At 37.0% G+C, this 20,692-nt stretch overlaps 1 protein-coding gene across 1 annotated transcript in view; it reads left to right on the forward strand.

Annotated features, from left to right (window-relative positions):
• TMEM117 (transmembrane protein 117) overlaps positions 1 to 20,692 on the forward strand; it is a 195,970-nt gene that overhangs the window by 59,107 nt on the left and 116,171 nt on the right. The window lies entirely within an intron of this gene.

The raw sequence follows: 20,692 nt of genomic DNA on the forward strand, positions 1-20,692 counted from the left end.
CAATGCTCAGACTTTGAAAGGGAGAGTCTGAAAAAAAATGTTGCCTTTCTGGGGTTGTCCTCCTGTCTGTGAACCACAGAGAAAGAAAAGAAACAGAACATTGAGGTTGTGGTGGGAGACAGTATCTGTCTATGGGTTGATATATTTAGGAGAGAGAGCAGGAGAAGGAAAGGTGAATTTATTTTTACATGTAAACACTGCTGTGACTATTATTAATGGTTTATCTACAGGCAATTTTGCTATCAGTAGTTGAAAAACTGTAGTAAGCACAGAAGATGAGAAGCTGGTTCACGTACTGGGAAGTTAGAGAGTGATAGATTAGCAAGGCCAAGAACAAAGAAAGGTGAAATGGAAGTATCATATAAATATTTCAAAATGGGGTTTCGGTTCATAGAATGTCTTTGAATTGCTGTCTAAATACACATGGAATGTGTATTTAGATGGAATAATGGAAATCCATGTTAAAAATGCCTCCTTTTCTGCCTTCAGTTTCTTCCATTTTGGCCTCACCATTGCAGCAGAGAAAGCACGAGCTTCACTCTGCTAATAGCTTTTTACCAAGACTTAAATAATAAGGCCTTCTAGTGTCTTACAGTACTTCTAACCCCTCCATAAATAAACTGTTATAATAGCAGTAATGCTCTTTAGCATTTACGTAATTTCTTTAATCTATGAGGAGATTTACATTCAATAGTTATATCTTCCATCAGCCACTAAAGCCAGTGGAGAAAAGAACAGAGAATTTAGCAGACACATCTGTGTTTACAGAAATTGTCCTTTTCATGGGTGAGTTCAAACTCCCGTACTACTGGTTTTCAGCTCTCTTGCAGTATTTCATCAGAAACATTTTCACATTGCCCTTCTTGGAGCCTTTCTTCAGATTCGTTCTGCATATGTTTCTGATTGCCCTGTAGCACATTTTCCTTGACATCTACTGTCAAGATAACTGTAGCTCGACATGGGTAGGAGGAGCTCTGATTCTTAGCGAGCTGCTTGACCAAAGGCTGGTACTGCAGAGACACCTAGCAAGGGTGGGAACAAAAAGCCCTCCTGACTTTGTGTTACAAATGGATAGAACTTTTAAGTCAGAATTTTCTACAGAAAACATGTTTTCAGCCAAGTTGAAATTTTAAACAAGAAATTGTTTACTGAACTCTCCTATTTTCACTTTTAAGGATAGGTGGTGTAAATAGTCAGCTTTTAAGATAGTTTTCCAGTACTCTTTGCATGTCTCCCAATCGTGCTGATACATGTTTTTTTTTTATAGTAAGCATGGTTGGATAACTCCATTTTCATACTTAATGTTGGTAATAGCCAGACTAAATCTTGGGGCGTGTTGTATCTTCTCTGGTGGAGAGACAGTACACAACACAGGAGAGGTAACTGCAAAACTACATTCTGGAATTGATTTTTTTTTTTTTTCAGAATATTTTGCTGTATCAACTTTTTTTGCCCCAACTTCAGAGAAAAATAAGCACTGAAACATTGAATTTCAAGATTGAAAATCCTTTCTTTTATTGTTGTCAATTTAAACATGTATAAAATGAATCATTTCCCACTGATTTCATGGAATCATGGAATGGTTCGGGTTGGAAGAGACCCTTAAGATCATCTAATTCCAACCCCCCTGCTATAAGTAGAGACACCTCCCCCTAGACCAGGTTGCTCAAAGTCCCATCCAGCCCGGCCTCAAATGCTTCAGGAAGATGCTGCCTGCTTTTTCCTCATTTAAACAAAAAGTATTACTGGGAACTTTGGAAATGAGCATTTTACATATTTGACCTCTATAATCTTCACTAGGAAAAGGATAGTAGTGGTGAGGTACAACTGTTCTTAGCAGTGTTCTTACAAAAACGATGCTCTCTATGTTAAAAATTGGGACACATTCAGTTTGTGATGGGACTTCATGGAACTGCATAATTTTAAGGAATAATTATACAGGAATAAAAGATATTTAACTCCTTACAGCAAGCATTTCAAGGTAATCAAGTGTTTATGGTTGTAAATACAGTATGATGCTGTGGTTGATATTGAATACTTGCAACCGTTTTAGATTTAACAGATACAAACATAGGAGTAACTGCCATTAATCATACAGACTGTAAGAACATTCAAACTATGTACCCATATATTAACTGTTACTTCTGTAAGTATGAGAATACAATTTTAATAGTTGGACCTTTGAAATACTGAGGACAAGCCTTTTGTAGGTGCAGATAATATCAGGAAACTTCTGCTGTTGAAAGATACAGGAAAGCATACTTGCTAAAATTGGGAACAACTGGAAAATTGGGGTCAAGCCCCTCAAGTAATTCAGTAAGAGACCAGTCTACATTAATCTATATACTAATTATAAAGTCAGAATTGAAAGTGCTTTCAGATCTGCTGTATAGATGACGTATGTAATCTATCAGTGATCTCAAGCAGATAGTTTTCACCTACTAGCCATTAACTACAGAGTGTAGATATCCTTACCATGAGACATTATTACAAGTTCCTAGTGAGATAACAAATAGAAAGTACCTGCTGTACTCAGCAGGAGCAAAGGCTTAATATTCTTAACCTGCTGCAAGCGATGCAAACAGTTCATTAACACAGTTGCTTATGAGGCATGTCTGTATTTTATTCTTTATTAAGCTTTCTCCTGTCAGCAGCTCTACAGCTAGACATTTATGTAAATAAAATCATGGGAAAGATCTTTGGTTTACCTTCTCTGAAGTGTTCCCAAATGCCCAGTTACATTTGAGGATTGGTTTGATTTTGTTCTTTCTCTTTGGATAGAGCAAACAAGAGCAGCCACTTATTGGAACTTTAAAACTATATTTTCTCAAACATAAATTATTTTGTGTCATCAGAGTTAGTTTAGAATTGGTAGAAATGTAAGCAACAATCTAAACTGTGCTGGCTTAAAAAAAAAGAAAATAATTTGTCATATTCTGATGTAGAGTTTGATTAGAACTGCACCTTTGTGCTAATTTGCATGGACCCAACTTCTCTCATTTTTTCTCTAGCTTTAGGATTCATTTGAAATGCCATCTGTTAAATTGCTGAGCTCTGTTCAGTGGTTTAGTGAGAAGAAATATCTGTCTAATAGGAGTAAAAGTAAATTATTTCTGTTTATGTTTGTAACCTTGAGATGTAAGTGGGAATGTCAACCCTTCTGGTTTTGGCATTCTTTTGAGCAAGGCAAGTAATTCCTGCAGCATAATCTTATTTATCTCCTGTCAGCTCCAGGTGGCTCCTTGGTCTTTATCTGGGATATTTATTCTTAACCGAATTATTTCCACCTCAGCCAGGCACATCTGCAGTGTCAGCATCTCCTGATTCACACTCTAGTACTGTAATCCACAATCTATACAGACAACATGAGTGTAGACATAAGGAGAAATAATGGAAAACCAGAAGACTGGGTTGGCAGAGCTAAGCAAGTAAATTAGAAGTGGAGAAAGTGATTCAGAGAGGAAATGTGAATAAGGGAATCAGTTTCCCCTACAATTAAGTATTAATACTGGACAGAAATTTGTTTATCGTGAAAATAGCTGTAATGTCCTATAAAAATGGGGAAAATAAAAGTGCAGTAAAGTATCTGCTCTTTTTAGGTTGGTCAAATAAACTCAAAAATGCATATGCTTAGTTCTGAATCATGAGGAATTACCGTAATTTACCCGCACCCTTAAGTAATTCACTGACGGGGAGCAAATCAAATGGGCTGTAGGCACAAATTAGTAGATTTTTCATTTTCTATCAATTTCAAGTATTGTTTGAGCCTTCTGTTATATGCTAATGCTAGTTTTTGGTGAAATCATTCTCTATACAGTCTAACAGCCAGGTAGTATGCACTGTTATGACCATCATCTGTCTCAGCCTGAGATTCTTATTCTATTTCCTTTCTACTTAATCACTAGCATTAATTTATCTTAATGAAATTAGATAATGTTGAAGGGCAGGGTTAGTTCATTAGTGCAATCCAGTAACAGCTCACACCTCGTTACAGCACTCGTTAACATTGTGCAGAGTTCCAGAATTATAGGTACGTTATTAATAGCGTTCTTTTTGGTCTTAATTTTGACTCATAAAACTAACATGTGGCCATACTTCAATTAATAAATGGAAAGTGCATTTGTGTATCAATGAAAAATGTGCAGTTTCTGTTTGAAACTGACAATTTCAAATGGAACTGCAGCCATACCTAACCAAATGTATTTAAGAGTTTATTTAACATCTACATGTTAGCAATGAATCAAAGCAGGATCTTGTTCACGTTGATCTCTTACATACTCTTGGTAGTTTACTTCATGAATTCATTCTGAAAGGGGTTGCTGAAAAGTTGTGATAAACTTGCACTTATATTCTGAATTCTGCAATTTTTTTTTTTTTTTTACTTGGTGAGATTCCGAAGGTTTGGAATCTGATGGATGTGGTGAAAGCTTTTACAATTAGACTTGGGCATTTAGAAGCCTTTATTTATCCTTAGCCCTTCTGTTTGAATTGGCTTTGCTGGTTATTTTGAGGCCACATCACCCTGAAAATGTAAAGAATCCACCAGAAGGATCACCGGCTGAGGTGAGACCATGACTTGCTTAAGTTTGTGAATGCGAGGAGTGATGCTGCTTTCATTAGCTGCATTTCTGATCTGGTAGGTGGAACTTTTGGTTACATTTCTCTTTTTTTTCAAGTGAATCTCCATAAGGGAATCCCAACATGAATATATGATGCTGTATTCTACTTTGTTACAATTAATTACATCTAACTATAGATTAGTTGTGATTCGGTATGTTCCTAACATGATTACATTTTGCAACTTTGTCTTAGCTTTTATTGTTTAATTATTTGTGTAAGGAGTTATTACCTAGTTCCCTGATTGCATTTCAGTCATCTGTCAAAGCAAATAAATATATACTGTTTTCCTTAGCCACATTATTTTATGGGAAGTGCTGCATGCGCTGCACAAAATAGTGGAGAATTAGGCCTGAAATGCTCTTAGCTTTATAATAGTCCTATCTTAAAGTATCTTAAAGAACTGTTATGTTGTTTCCAAAGAACTTCATTTTGCCAGGATGCTCTGGTTCAACAAGCTCCATAGCAATATGCTTAGTTTAAATGCACACATTCTGACTTCAGAAGCATTAATGCACGTGAAGATAACTGTTCTGCTGTACCAAACCAAAGCAGCCAGCATGCAGCAAAATTTATTTCCAAAACCAAATGGATACTTTAGTACATCATTACTAGTAAAATAGATTCTCCTTTTCTCTGGCAGCCATATGAGTCGAGGGGTCACTTGTGTGTCTAACACTTTACATGGTGCTTCTTGTGCTTCGACATATATCATTAAACACGGCTGCATCATTTTGTCCAAATCTTTTTTCTTAACTGTATTATTGAATCCTTTAATCTGATTGTTCTAAAAAAGCATATTAAACTTTCAACTTACTTGTTTGGTTACATTTATTTGAAGCTACGAGTCTGAGCATCGAGAATTATTGACTATTAACTGTTTGACAATAAATGCTTCCCAGTGGGACCCATTTTAAGGCTAGCATGAATGCGAGATACAAGCTCTCTTACTGTGTATACACAGAAATCCCTAATCTCATCAAGCAGGTTATTTTAGGGAAGCCTTATAGATTAGTTATATGATGCCTTGCAATTTCATTAATGAAATCCTGTCAGAAGAAATTGATGAATAACATACTGATATTTTAGGCTTATTTTATGGCAGTGTAATGCAATTGTTTAATAACATTGTCCAAACCATTTTCAGTATTGTTGATGTGAAGTCGTAACTGGTGCAGTTACTGTTACTCAGTCTTCCAGAGAGACTTGGCTGTTGCATTTCTAAGAGCACAGGAAATGTGTGATTTCTGTGCGAGACTGGCTTTAACAAACTTGTATTTTCACTGACAAACATTCATTTTGGTATATAACAGCATTTCTGTGAAGAATGTTATGGCAAAAACTTGTCTGGATTATATTAACCAGGAGTGAATTAAAATGCCTTCATGCAGGAGTGCATCATTTCTGTATCTATATATCTATATATGCATTTTTATTTGTTAATGTAATTTAATATTTAGAATTGTGAAAGGAAAGCAAATTCAATATATATAGCCAACATCATTAAAGGCTGTTAAAAATAAGTCAGGAGGGGAGCAAGAGACAATCACTTGGGTAAATATTTAGAAGTGTGCCTGCCCAGTTTTTGTTATAACTTTGCAAATCCGACTTTAGTGTGGATTTTTTTTTTATTTTTATTTTTTAAGTTACAAGGGGATTCTTCTTTATATTGCAAATTACCCTTAAAAAGTTAAGAAAGAATGGATTAGATTCCGGGAGATAAGATAATAAACAGCAGATTTCAACCATGCTTCTTTCTAGAACCTGCACACCCACAAAGGAAGAAGTCAAAGCATTGAAACCAGTGATACTATCTACAAGTAGTGTTTGCATTTGCTGTTTGCACTCAGATTAATCTGTTTTATTTTACTTATTCTTTTCAACTCATATTTTTAATCGCAGGTGAGTTTCTTGACCAGTATAAAGAACTTGGTTCTGGGCAGTTCCTCTCCAATCAAAAGGTGAATTCTTCTCAGCATTAAGGAGCTGTGCCAACCCAAAGCAAGACAGTTTTACCTACATTCTCAGAAGTGGCTACACTTAGCTACTTCACACATTTGCCATTAGGGTCTTCTTTTTTACAAGCATTCTTGTATAGAAACTGGAACTGTGGCATATTGGTGACCTGCCGGGGTGAACCTTTTGCCCCCACCTGCAGGGCCATGTTTCTTTTCTTGACCGAAATGGCAGTTTGTTCTGAAAAATTGACAATTTATTATGCTAACATCACTTGATTTTTGTCTGTTATTCCAGCACTGACCTTTAAGGAGTTCTATCACTTTTTTCCCCCAGCTTTCATGTTTAAAGCTCTTGGCCTTCATCATTCTCTGGTGACAGAAAGGAGAGGGACATCTACATTGTCTCCCTTGAAAACGACTCTTTGTGGTAGCATATATGTATATTGAACTGGTAAATGTATTACTGAGAAGGTTGCTTCCCCGACTGTTCCTTAATCCAGGAAAGTCAGGTGGCTTTGTAGTATCTTCACCCAAATTGCGGCAATTACCATAGAGTTTTTCACACCTTGGAAAAAAATTTGTTGGGGTCAAGGTCATCTTAAACAGTCCGTTTTTCTTTGTTGTCTTTGAGGGCAAAAGTCTTCAAAGAAAGTGGACAAAATTGAAAGAGGGAAGTGCTTCACTTTCTTCACAGATATCTGAAAAGTATAGTCAATGGCTTTTTCCTTCATCCCATGAGAAAGAGGCTGCCAGTTTTAGTAACCAAAAATCACAAACTCTCCTTCCTCTGATGAAACAAAATTAGTCCAAATAATTACCCAAAACAAACAAACAAAAAAGCTGAGGAGAACTTTGTTCTTCTTGTGAGTAGTATTAATGAATCCTTATGTCTCAGGGATCTGTCCAAGCACAAGCCTCTGCTTATGCTCAGCTCTTACCTCTGTTACAGAGGTACAAGTGCTTGTATGGGTATATGCAAAGTAACTGAAAAAACATATAGATGGTTTCAACAGAATCAGCACATTCAAAAATGACTACTTGTACCAGCAAAGTACTCCTACTGCTCCTCTACTGCTGGTAGAACAATGCTAGCTTTTATTTTGTGGATGGCAAGTGTAATGTTAGTTATAAGAATTAATTTCACATGATTTTTAAAAATGGTGACCAGATAAGCTAGTATTGGAACTTCATATGCAAAAAGGCTGAAATAAGGAGACATGAATACAGTATCTTAGAGATTCCATGTAAAAATTCATGAGTGCTAAAAAAAACCCAAACAATCGCTTAAGAATGACTCAGAGACGAAAAAACACTTTGTGGTCTGAGACTGATTGTTTTATGCTGGAATACTTCAGAAGCTTGAATAGGGACTTCAGATATGGAAATGGAACATAACATTTCTGGTAATACCATAAAGTGTTGAGTTTGGCATGGTGTTAGAAGGTGCAGTATATTAATGCAAAGTCTAGACAAATTCAGAGCAGAAATAAAATGCAGACATTTGTTATTGAGATTGAGCAACCGTCAGAAAATGTCTGTGTTCATTTTCTGTGTGTATGGGTAAAGTATGAAAACTGAGAGTTTCTATAAGGCTTGTTTAACCTCAGTTAGAAAGACTTAGTTTCTGCTGAGAATTCTGACCTGGATTATGTAGATAACACTGGATTATCGTATTTTATACTTTATGACCTTTAAACCTGTGATGTCACAAGTTACTACTATGATAATCATCGCATGTTATCTTTAATTGAAAATGAAATATTCCCATTAAAACATTGTATACAAGTAATTGAAAAACTGAAATATGAATGAAATTCACTTCAAACGAACAGCATAAAGATATGGGCAAAAATATGTAAGCAATAGTCAGAGCCATAAAATCATACTACAAAGCTCAAGGACAATGACCATTCCTTTTTCTCCAGCTACAAACCTTAACAGCTATGAGTAGTTTCACTCTATTAAGCAAAGACTAATGAATGAGACCAGAGGCCACACAAAGACTGAAATTACAAATGGGTAAGATTTTCTTTCAGTGTCACTTCTTTTTGGCACTTGCCACATTAGCATTTCATGACTTTAGTTCAAGTAAATAGTAGTCACGTACTCTCTTGGCCCATCTTAAAAATAAATTTCTTTCCACAGTCCCGGGCATCAGTTTGTAGATGAATTACCTAATAATGAAAGCCTCTGTTGTGGCAAAAATTTCTTTTAGTGACGGAGCTCTCTGTAATGCCTCTCGTTGCTCAGGAGTAGATAGATGAATGACAAACCTTTTCATTACCTTTTCTTTTTTACTGCTGATGCTTTCTATATCAGTTCAGATTCTTTTGCTTTACTGCAGCCTTGACCAGAACTTCAGGATAAAGTATTTTGAATACATTCCGTACTTTCCTTTATACTTTGTGTGTATTTTATTCAAGATATGTGTAACCATTTGAAATTGTTTCAGAAAAAGTAGAATATTAAAGAATTAGTAATAATTCTTTGTTTTATATATATATAATTATATACATATTCATATATACATATTATATATTAAAAATGAATGTCTTTATCTTGCAACAGTAAAAATGCTAAGTGTTAGCATTCCAAACCTATCCTATTAACATATTATTTTATATTATGTCCTTTTCTCATCTTTTGGAATTTATTACCAAACTGTTTCTGGGAAAAGGAATGTTCCTACTAACACAGGAGTTGTTCCACTTCCTTTGTCCTGGGAGGCATCTGAGAATATGGGAAGCTAATATTTGTTCCAAACTGATGATGTTGGTGGTATCAAGATAACAGCTTCCTGCCTTGGAAGGATTTTAAACACTGTGGATGCCTACAGTCCATTCAGCTTTTAGAGAAATATGATCTCTGCAGTCTCATGTTAAAACTAATCTCTTCTGTCTTCATTGTTTTGAAGTAAATTGTTTCCTTTTCTATAATGGGGAGATAGTTTTGCCACTTCACTTTTGTAAGAGAAACATGATATTTTTTAATGAAAACAAATTTCTGATGAGAAAATTCAGCCAAAGCATAACTGTTTTCTGTTTCACCTGTCTGACAAAACCATTTTGAGTTCCACACTGACTCAAAGAAAAATTATCTCTGTTGTGACTAGAGGAAGTATTGCTACTTGCTTACCTAATTTAATGTCATCCCTGCTAATAGTAATTGTGGAATCACTGGTTTCAGTGGAAGAAGATTTTTTCCTTATGATTAGCAGATAAAAGAAGACCTAAATATGTTAGCAATTAGAAAGCTACATAAACGAAAGCATAGAAAACTCTAAAAAGCCCATGCAAAAACCAAGACCATCAACGGCTACATGCCTTAAGATTAATGAATATTTATTTTGCAGGTAAAAAGCTCTATTTCTTATAAATTTACATTTGAGATTTCGTTTTTGCCTTATGGTAGTCAAACAGCATTTTTAGACAAATGGAAGTGCTGATAACCAAGTCTTACCTAAGGGACTTACTCAGGGAAGCTTGTTATGGTAAGCTGTCTGTTATAACTGTGCTGGGGGGGGGGAAGGAAAAAAAAAAAAAAGGAAAATAAGAAAAGGGATATAAAATGCCCAGAAAGCTTAAGTTGGTTAGACTGTTTCTCTTGCAAACTGAAGGCATGCTACCAGCATAGTGTTTAGTTCTGGGCTCTTCAGTTCAGAAAAGACAGGGATGACATAGAAGGAGTCCAATGGAGGGCCGCGAAGATGATAAAGGGCCTGGAGCATCTCCCTTATGATGAAAGCTGAGTAACCTGGGTCTGTTCAGCCTGGGCAAAAGAAGACTGAGGGGAGATCTGATTAATGTTCATAAATAGCTACAGGGAGGTGGGAGGCAAATGGATGAGACCAAGCTCTTCTTGGTGTGCGTAGTGATAGGACAAGGAACAATGGCCCTAAAACTTGAGCATAGGAAGTTCCAGACAAACATGTATAAGAACTTCTTTATGGTAAGGGTGATGGAGTCCTGGAACAGATTGCCCAGAGAGGTTGTGGAGTCTCCTATAGATATTCACGACCCATCTGGATGCCTTCTTGCATGACCTATTGTAAGAAACCTGCTTTAGCAGAGGAATAGGACTTGATGATCTCCTGAGATCCTTTCCAGCCTCTCCAATTCTAAGATTTTTCCAAACCCCGACTTCTCTGGAAAAAGCCATATGGCTAGTGTTGCCTTCCTATAGGTATTTTGCATAACAGGGCAGCACTGTATATGCCGTACTAGTTACAGTATGGATATGAATTTGTGCCGGAGATGGTCAAGCTTGCAACTGGGGAGAGAATACTAGGTGAAGCACTATGTTGGAAAAGAAATGATAAGAGTATATCATAGCCACACCCCTTACGAGCCCAAGTGTTCTGTAGAGGAAACCCATTCTGCTCTTCTTGGTTTCTGTCATTTCTGGAAGGTCTGCTTGTAAGAAATTTCTGAGGCTAAAAAAACTGCTTCCTGACAATGTGATGAATGAATGCTTACATCTTGTATCCCTTTAGCAACTGATTTTTTGCCATTGCCTTAATCACTCTCTATTTCAGCAGTCCAGCTGGAGACCAAGGGCAGTCCAATAAATATACTTGCTTATCTACCCAAATGCATAGCTCTTGCTTCGTCATTCCATTAGTAATTTCTTGTTTAACAAGAAGTCTCTGTAGGCTTTTTAGTTCAAAACTCATTAATGCTTATTTTTAATCTGAACATTTTTTTTCTATATGTAGCAACATGATTACTGTAGCTCATCTGAAATGTTCAAAATCTGAGTGCACAACTCAGAACTTTGTCACAAACATGACTAAGCAAATTGTCTCTTATCCTGTTCTTGCATGCTGCTGAAGAGTCTGGCTCTACACTCTTCCCATCTTATTGATAAGATCCAACCTGACCCTTTCTTACAGAGACTAAACCTCTCTAGTATAATCCCTGCTCTCTCATAGAGGTCTCTCATAGCCTCTTTTGCTATGTTCCAGTTCCTTAGCTGTCTTTGTGGCCATTTGCTGGACTTGCTCTGGTACATCCATGCCTTTCTAGTCTGGGGAGGCCAGCAATTTACCCAGTGCTCCAGATGAATCTCACTAACGTAGAGGGAAGGATCAATTTCAGCAACATGCTGGTAGTGCATGGCTGGTTTCATGTTCAACTTGGTATCTGCCAGGACCCCAGACCTTTTTCACAAAGTTCACACTAGCTGATCAGTCAGGGTCTATGCAAGCAACATCTAACAAGCAATAAGTATCAATCTAACTATGTTGTTAATAATAAGCGCTGGGATTGTATGTGAGGATACTGGAAGTGTTGACAAATGTCACTGTGAGGCTGCTCCCTAACAACTTTGAAAGATCGAGGCACATGAGGAGATCTCTTGTAATTTGTAAAAGGCAAACATTTAAGTCCATCTTCCAGAGGAACAAGTAGGAGACCTTAGGAAGTTCCAGGCTGATCAGCCTAATTGCAATCTGTTGGAAGGCTGTGGAACATGCTCTCATGAAAGTTGGGCTTTTCAGTCCAAGGAAGACATTGATTGACTAGAATGAAAGTATGAGAGGAAGGGGTTTAGGAGCACAGGATATATGAAGAGTGGCTGAGGGAATTTTGTTTTCTCTGGAGAGAAGAAGGTTATAGAGAAGATGGGGCCAGACTCCTCTCAGAAGTGACAGGGATGGGATAGGTGGCAACAGTTTTGGGTTGAAGCAAGGAAAATTCAGACTAGAGTGGAAAATAAATAAGTATAACAGGTAGGGGTTCTAGGTGCATAGACACTGAAACAGACTGCCAAGAGAAGTTGTGTGTTTGGAGGCTCTTGAAACTCAGATGGCCTTCAGCGATATGATCCCATTGAAGCTATCCCTGCCATGAACAGGAATTTGGATGAGGTGATCTCCAGAGGTTCCTACCAACCTAAATTATATATTTTCACAACAAGTACAGAAATAAGAAAATATTTGAAATTCATTCTTTTACACTGTTGCTTATCTGTTTTTTTTTAAATCACCTGTAAAGCAGCTAAATTCCATTCTGTACGAGAATAAAATGCCATCAGCTTCAAGTGCTGGCAGATGACCACTCTCTGGTATAATGGCAAATGTGAAAACTGATTGTGAAACAGTGGAATTGGATTCCTGCATGGGGCAGATCTGTTGCCAGCCCTTGGATGTAACCTTAGAGGAAATTAAAGGGATGACTCAATGTAATGCAAAGTGTACCTGTACAACCAGTAAATCCAAAGGGACAGGGTCACAGTGCATTCTTTTTTTCTTTTATCTGGCAGAGGATTTTATTTTCAATTACAGTAAAGAAATGGAAGTTCAGTCCACAAATGTGGCCGACTACTGACTGAACAACCTTCAAAAGAAGATGAGAAAAGGTTCTTTAAACATTATGGGAGATAAATATGGTAATACTTATTGGGTGGTTTTTTTTTTTTTGGTTTTTTGTTTGTTTTTAGCTGAACTTCTGCATTGCCCTGCTAATGAGATTTCTCATTAGGTCACTGCATTTATCATGAATATAATTATCAAGTTATTAGAAGAAGACTGTATTGGGAAATGGACAGTATGTAATAAAGCTATCTTGATTTGAGGATCAAATCTGCAAACAGTTTCTGGCAATTTGTCTCCTTTGTTTCATTGATATTTTTGTTTAAATACTGAGTAGCATAAGGATGAAAGAATATAACAGTAAGTACAACTAGAGCAAGGTCATAGCAGATCCAGTGTTGAACTCCTTTGGCTGATATGATCTGTATGGTCAGTATGGTTCAGATGATGTTATAGTAGTTTTAATAAAAGTGTTTGCTTTGTCAGACAAGTGGAAGAACAGGCTGTCTTCTTCCCTTCATTTTCCATGTGAAATTCTCTGCTATAAGTATATGCCAGCTCTTGTCAACTGACTGGCCCTAGACCCAGTTGTTCTTTATGCACCAATTTTTGTGTAATATAGTAAAGAAGCAATCTCCTCAATTTGTTAATTTGTATATTGCTTGAAGTCTAGTTCTTTTCCATCTGCTCTGCAATCTGCTGCTGTTATTACACTGAGACAAGTCAACCAAATCCTCAGACCAACTTCTGAGTTTTTATTACATTTTTTCCTCCCATTGCTTCTCAGAAGTATCTGTGAGCATGGTAGATTGTTATTTCTTAACAATCCCGACAGTTTCTGTATCTCAGTCTGATATTATGGATTGCACTGATACACAGCAGTCATCTTCAACAGATATGAAACCAATCATACATAACAGAAAGATATTTCCTGTTCTTTTGCACCGGTAAGCAACTTTAAGGAATAACTTTTTATCACACGAGAGATTCCTATTCATTTTGGTTTAGGTACAAAATACTGACTGTGTATACAGATTGTAGAACTGGGACAATATTTTAGAACGCAACATTTACAAAGAAAACGGTTCACAAAGTTGTTACTTTGAGTGCATTTTCGGATGGATCAAATTGCAATATCTGTCTTCCATGTGAATAAAGTCATTTTTCCAGTCTGATTCAAAATTCAGTTTTCCAGTCTGAATTACTTTTTTCTGCCTACATGGTTCTTTGAAAAGCCTAGAAAGGCTGACACGCTAATAGCATTTTTGGTCTTTCTCTTTCATCACATAGTGAAACTTTCTCTGCAATGCTGAGATTCTGGATGGTTAACTCTTTACAAGAGAGCTAGAACAATGCAGCTGAATCTAAACACTTTTCTAAAACCATTTGAGGACTGGGACACTGTCAGTTCCATTCTTGCTTTTCACCTTTAATCCTTTTCAAATATTTTGTATTTGAAATGTGTTTATGAGTTTCTACATGTGTGCAGCTTGTCATTTGCCTTCCATCAAATTTGCCAGTCCGGTTTCATATCTCACCTACCCTTCTTCCTTCTTTCTTTATTTATTTTTTAATATTTTACTTCCCCTGTTGTATTTCATTTTCTCTGGTTTTGACTGATTGATTTTCACTCTGTAGTCCTTGTCAAATTCAGTGTTTAATAACTTAGTGAACCAAGGAACCTTAGCACCCATGGTGCAGGTGCAAGAGCCATTAGTGTCCAGGAAATAATCAACTGAGCAGAGAGGCACAGGCATCTGTTCCTAGTAAGATTTTCCAAGAACCTCTGTTCCATTTTTTAGGCCTTGCTTACACACAACACCTAGGTCCTCTAGGAGACAGACTTTGTGTTTTCAGTTAACTTCACCATTATCATATATTTATATCAAATAACCCATATTCTGCATATTATGCCTATGTGTCTGGTGAACTTTCATATTATTTATACTAACGTAAAAGTCTTCCATTTCTCTCATTTAACAACTGCTAAACTATGTAATGACGTGAAGAAGAAAATGAAGTGCTATCTTCCTTCTCCAAACTGTTTGAGATGATGTATAGTTGCATATACTTTATTGAACTCTAGTGAAAGGACAGGGAGAAAAAAATCTTGACTGTTTTAATAGAAACAGTCTGTGCCAAACCCTTGGCTGCTTTAGCACTGTGTTATATGGGTGAGGTCTTCCCATAATAAAAAGAGACCTTCTGAACTATAACTCCAGAGCAGTCAATTGTAAAGAGCACCTTCTCCTTAGTGCCCTTTTAAATTTCATTTGGATACACAACTAAGCCTTATTTTTGATAAATAGGTTTAAGTAAATAAGTTTAAATAAATGTTACTTAAAATAAACAGTCTTTAAATAATTTATGAAAATAAGGCCTTGAGCAATCTGATCTAAAAGTTATTCCATTTAGTGGGAGGGGTTGTACAAGATCATTCCTTGATTTTCTTTCCAGCCTATTTTTTTTCTATGATTTAACTGCTTTTTAAAATTATTACTATTTGATGTATCTTCCAAAACTCCAATAGCTATTTGAGAAATCTTCATCTTCTTTCCAAAATTTTATATAGTCCGTTCTCCATTGTTCTAATTCAGCCAACATCCCACAAGCTCTACTGCAGCTATTGCTTGCCTTTTTTAGAGCATGTCTGCAATGTTAAGTAGGTGGACTTTGTCCATGCCATCCATCCTTTCAGTCATGGATGTTATCACCTCCTGGTCTTCCTCCTGACATATTAAATTTAAAATATTACTTGTCTTTATAGAGAAAAATTTGAAGAATTACTTAAAAATATTATGTTGATTGAATTGCTAATTCTACAGCCTTTATGTTTCTGTAGTATCATTCACGGTTTCAATGATCATGATACATGATACCAGACTTGTTCAGATAATTTAAGATACTCATTACAGGTCCTGCACAGTAATTTTCAATACAGACTTTGAACTTTTATTGTCTGGGTTTGGTTCATCAGTTAACATGAGAAGTTTCTTGTGAAAAAATAATAATTTAAAGGAAAATAGAAAACTGATAAATATTTTGTTACAGATACAGGTAAGCCTCAATTTACCCTGACTTTTACTGAAGGTCAAGTGTTTTCCTATCTGTAATCTCTGAATCCTCTGAAGCTATACCTGGCCTTATTTTGTGTTGTTTGAGGTAGAAATACATTTTGCTGAAAGAAAAATCTCTCATAACAAATGCTATTCCAAAGTGGTGTGGACATGAAATGGTTTTTTTCAGTATCACAAGATCTTTGGAAAATCAAAATGTTTTTCTGACCTGAACCAGCAAAATATATTAAAATCTTGAAAGTGTTTACGATATGTAAGTTTAGAAAGAAAGCTGGAATGTTCATAGAAGAAGATAAAAAAAATCTGAACCTAAATAACTTAAATTTCAAACCAAACATCAAGATTATTTTTAATTTTAGAACTCGACAGTTTTGCATGTTGAAAATAAGCTAATATTTTCAGATTCTTGAAATATTTTTTTTTCCCAGTGTATTAGAAGTGTCATTTGAAGGAAAATATGACCTGCCATTTTATAACAACAGTAAAGTTCTTCCAACCATTCTTTTTTCTCATGATAACTTTGACAGAAGGGACATGTACTGGTAGCTGTGGCACTTCAAGCACACAAGCCAAATCAAATATCCTCAGATCTTATATAAAACGTAATACGACTGGGATTTGAAATTGCTGTTTAAAGTCTGCGTGTCAGAATAGCCTTCCAGCCTATGTCTGTGCTGCTTCAGATACTCTGATGTCTCTGCAGCAAAACTCTGGAAACAAAAATGTCAAAATGGAAACTTACTGCACTGTACTGATGTATTGCAAAAGAAACCAACAACGTTTGTAGCCTCTTTAGCAGCAGTTACATTCCTCCACCACACGTTTATGTAAGTTTGGTTCAAATTGTAGGGTGAGTCATATGTCACATCTCCACTGCTTTACAAGTGGGCATCTGTATGTAGGTTGCATTCAACTGTATTTCCAATTCTCAAATTAAAACTCCATCCAAGGAGGAAGTTTTTCACACAGAGGGTGGTGACACACTGGAACAGGTTGCCCAAGGAGGTTGTGGATGCCCCATCCCTGGAAGCATTCAAGGCCAGGCTGGATGTGGCTCTGGGCAGCCCGGTTTAATGTTTGGTGACCCTGTATGCAGCAGGAGAGTTGAAACTCGATGACCATTGTCCTTTTCAACCCAGGCCGTTCTATGATTCTCTGATTCTATTATTCTGATTCTATGATCCAAGAGGTTGCTTTTAAAAGCAAACGCTGACCCAGCTTTTACTGTAGTGAAGCACCTTGTCTCATCCCAGTCACTGATGTGGAGATTCTTACAGTGCCTTTTAGTGTTCAGAGAAACACTAGGAGTTTTAAACGTTAGTTTAACACTGAAGTTTTAGTTAACACTGAAGTTTTAAACGTTATCAAGCTACTTTGTGAATATATTTTTGTCAGAGTCAAAAAGTTGCAATTATGTAAATATATCATTTGTATTCTGGCAGTTCTCTCTCTCTCTTTTTTTTTTTTTTTTTTTTTTTTTTTTTGTTTTTTAAGTGAATGATTTTTCTTTTTGCAATTGCCTGTTCTGAAAATTTTGCGGTACATCTTCCCTTCTCCCTTTCTAGCTCTACTAAAATGTTGACTCCAGGAACAGGTATGTGTGAGCCATATCCCATCTGAGGAGTTCAGGCAGTGCAGTGTGATTCAAAGACTTACAGGTATCTTGTTTAGTATAATAATAATAATAATTAAAAAAAAAAAGTGACTCTTTTTTTCCCTTAAAATACAATGTTTTACTGAATCTCATTCTGTATTACTAACCTAACTTAAAATTCTCAAACACATTGCCTGCTAAATTCCTTTGTTTCTGGTAAAGATATCTTCAAATTTTAGTAACTATTCTTTTTTAAAATGTCACTTGCTGAACAACTCTCCATTTTGAGATGAAGCAGTGATACTCAACACACAGGAATAATGAAAATTTGAAAAAGATATGGATAGAATAGATTTGAACAGTCAAAAACTTTGTCAAACTCTTATGTCAAGCATCTTTTATGCTTTTACTCAGACTATCGCATCTGTAGGGAGTGCTTTGTAGTGGAGCCTCTAAGGGTAGTAGAGAATACTGCATTGAAGCACTTAAAGCAGTGATAGGGAACACTTCTCATCTAGGAGACAAGAAATCTGGATTTAATTCCCAACTCAGCCCCAAAATCTCTCTGATTTTGTGCCTCTTCAGGTTTGACCTAAAAAAGAACTATAGGTGTAGCAAATTTGGTCTTTCAACATCCCTTGTGTGGTTTGTGTGCAGGTTTGTGTGAACACTCGCAAAGATTATCTTCAGCTGAAGGGGAGGCTGCATTCTTGCCATAGTGGAGGTCCTCAACACTTTTTGTTTTTCATGTCTTTAGGATTTTCCCAGTAGAGATGCAGACTCTTTCTTTCTCTGGTGGAGAAAGGTTTCCCCCACTGTTACAAGCAACATCTTGCAAATCCTTCGGAAGCAGGTTGTTCGACCTCATGGATGCTGTAAGTGAAAACTATCTAGATTAAATTCCTGCTCTGAACTGCTGTCAAAGGCGCTGATTGTGGAGACAGCCTGAGAAAACTAGTATCATCATCTGACCCCTAAAGAGAAGTCCAGACGCTTCCGGTCTTCAGGTTTGTTGGCAGAGAAAATGTAACACCACATACCATGAGCAAGAAACTCCATTCTGCATTAAAGGAGCTATATAAAGACAGCAACATTTTAAATCCGATCCCAACTTACATTAAGCATTTTAATTACATTGTAGTTTTGATCTTATCCAGAATACTGTCCTAATCTGTGGAATCCATTTCGTTTCTCTAAAAATGGAGAAAAATGGGCTCCTTCTTGTATGGGAAAGTTGGGAAAGGATACCTCACTCTTGAATCCAACAATTGTAGCACAGGATGTATAGCTTCTGTTGCCCCTCATGCAAACGGGATTGAAACACATATTTCTTATGCTCCTGAAGAGCATCACATGTGCAAAACCACTCCCATAGTAGGGGCTGGTCTTCATCTTTACTTTTCTTACAACGTCTGACAGTGAGATGTAGTTCTCTGACGTGGGAGGGGATTGAACCAGTTTTCTCTGGAACAGTGATTCGCTCTCACATGCTCCCTACCATTTTATTTAGATACATGCTTTTCTACATTTACAGACAGAAGAGTGATTGCTGCTTTTTTTCAATGGGCCTTGTCTACTAAGGCGGATTTGCAAAACACTTCACAGATGGAGCTCTGCAGGCAAACCAAGTGGAGGAATAACTACTTTATGGATATCAATCAATACAGGATGTGAGCTGGAAGCCAAATTGCTTATTCCTGTAGAGAGAAGCTCCTCTTCATGCCCAGCAGCAGAGCTTTAAATGGCTTGGGAACCTTAAAACCTAAGTCCCCAGAGAAAATAAGGCAGCCCCCCTGGGCCTGTAGGCTGACGAGCAGAGGTTTTCAGAATCACAGTTCTGTTGCCTGATTTAAAAAACACTTATAAACAAGTTACCAACAAGGAGTGTTCAGTTGCAGCATCAATTCATTAGTCTCAGATGTCTTGCACAGGGCCATGGATCTGTCTCAAGGGAGCCTTGCAGTGGTCAGGCTGTTATTGAATGCTGGTTTTGTTGTGTTCAGAGATTAGCCTGCTGAGCCTCACACAGCTGTTACCTCTCTGACACTCTGTCAAGCAAAATAACTGGTTCAGTGCACTCAGAAGGGCTAGTGACCAGACTGGTTGTCTGGACTGTGGACAGGTAGCTACACTTTAGTGCCATTTTCATTATAGCATTATGGCTAATAAAACGTAGGTCTAGTCTCTGTTCATCTCCTAGTTCCTTGTGACTCCAGTTTCTAGCAACAGAGGGATATCTTTTCAGCTGAGCTATCATGATTCTCATTTGCCATTCTGTTATTTTAGAGGGCCAAATATGGAGTAGGAACTGTATCTTCAGTCTTTTGTGTATATTTCAGTTATTCTGATACTCTTTAACTGTGTGAAATCAAGAATAACAGCAGCTTGTAGAGATATGTCACAGCACATGCATCTTTGCAAACTGTGAACTTCTGTGCTGTCCCTTGTTGGCCATTGCCAAGGCACTTCACTTTGTCAGGTGCCCCAAGATGAATTCAATAGATAATCAGCTATTTAGTGGGACTGCCAGATAAGAGAGCTGCCTTAGAAAAGCATGTATTAGACTTCTGAGCATGTACCGACTTTTTTCACTTGAGATAAAAGATATCTGTGCCCACTCTCAACTTGGAAGTGTCTCAAGCTACCACACTATGCATGCAGTTATTGTAGACTGTACGGAACACGCCATGTGCTACGTGCCAGCCCTGTGCCATAGGTACTGTGTAAAAAGCCATCTGACGGCACAAAGGTCCCTAAAATGGCATTAAATCCCTGCTCTTAGGCAACCCTAGCCTCCCATCAGTGTCAGTGCTCTCACTGCAGTCCATGGGGATCTAGTGTTCAGTTCAAATGTGTCTGGGTTGTCAGCTGTGTCACAGGATTTACAGGAGATACAGATCCCTTTGGATTATCAACTGGAGAATAGAGTATGTTACAGTTCTTGAAATGATTTAGTCACCTGCTTTTAATGAAAGCTTTTGGTATATGAACATACTGTTTTGACATGCTAGCCATCCTGCAGTAACAAGGTAAGCATATCCTTCACCTAGCATATCTATAGTAGGTTATTGATCTTATGCTCTAATCTCCATTTACTGTTCTGATTAGGACTCCACTGGCTTCCACTTAGGAATTT

Source organism: Gallus gallus, chromosome 1, assembly GCF_016699485.2.
Source record: "Gallus gallus isolate bGalGal1 chromosome 1, bGalGal1.mat.broiler.GRCg7b, whole genome shotgun sequence".
NCBI lineage: Eukaryota > Metazoa > Chordata > Aves > Galliformes > Phasianidae > Gallus > Gallus gallus.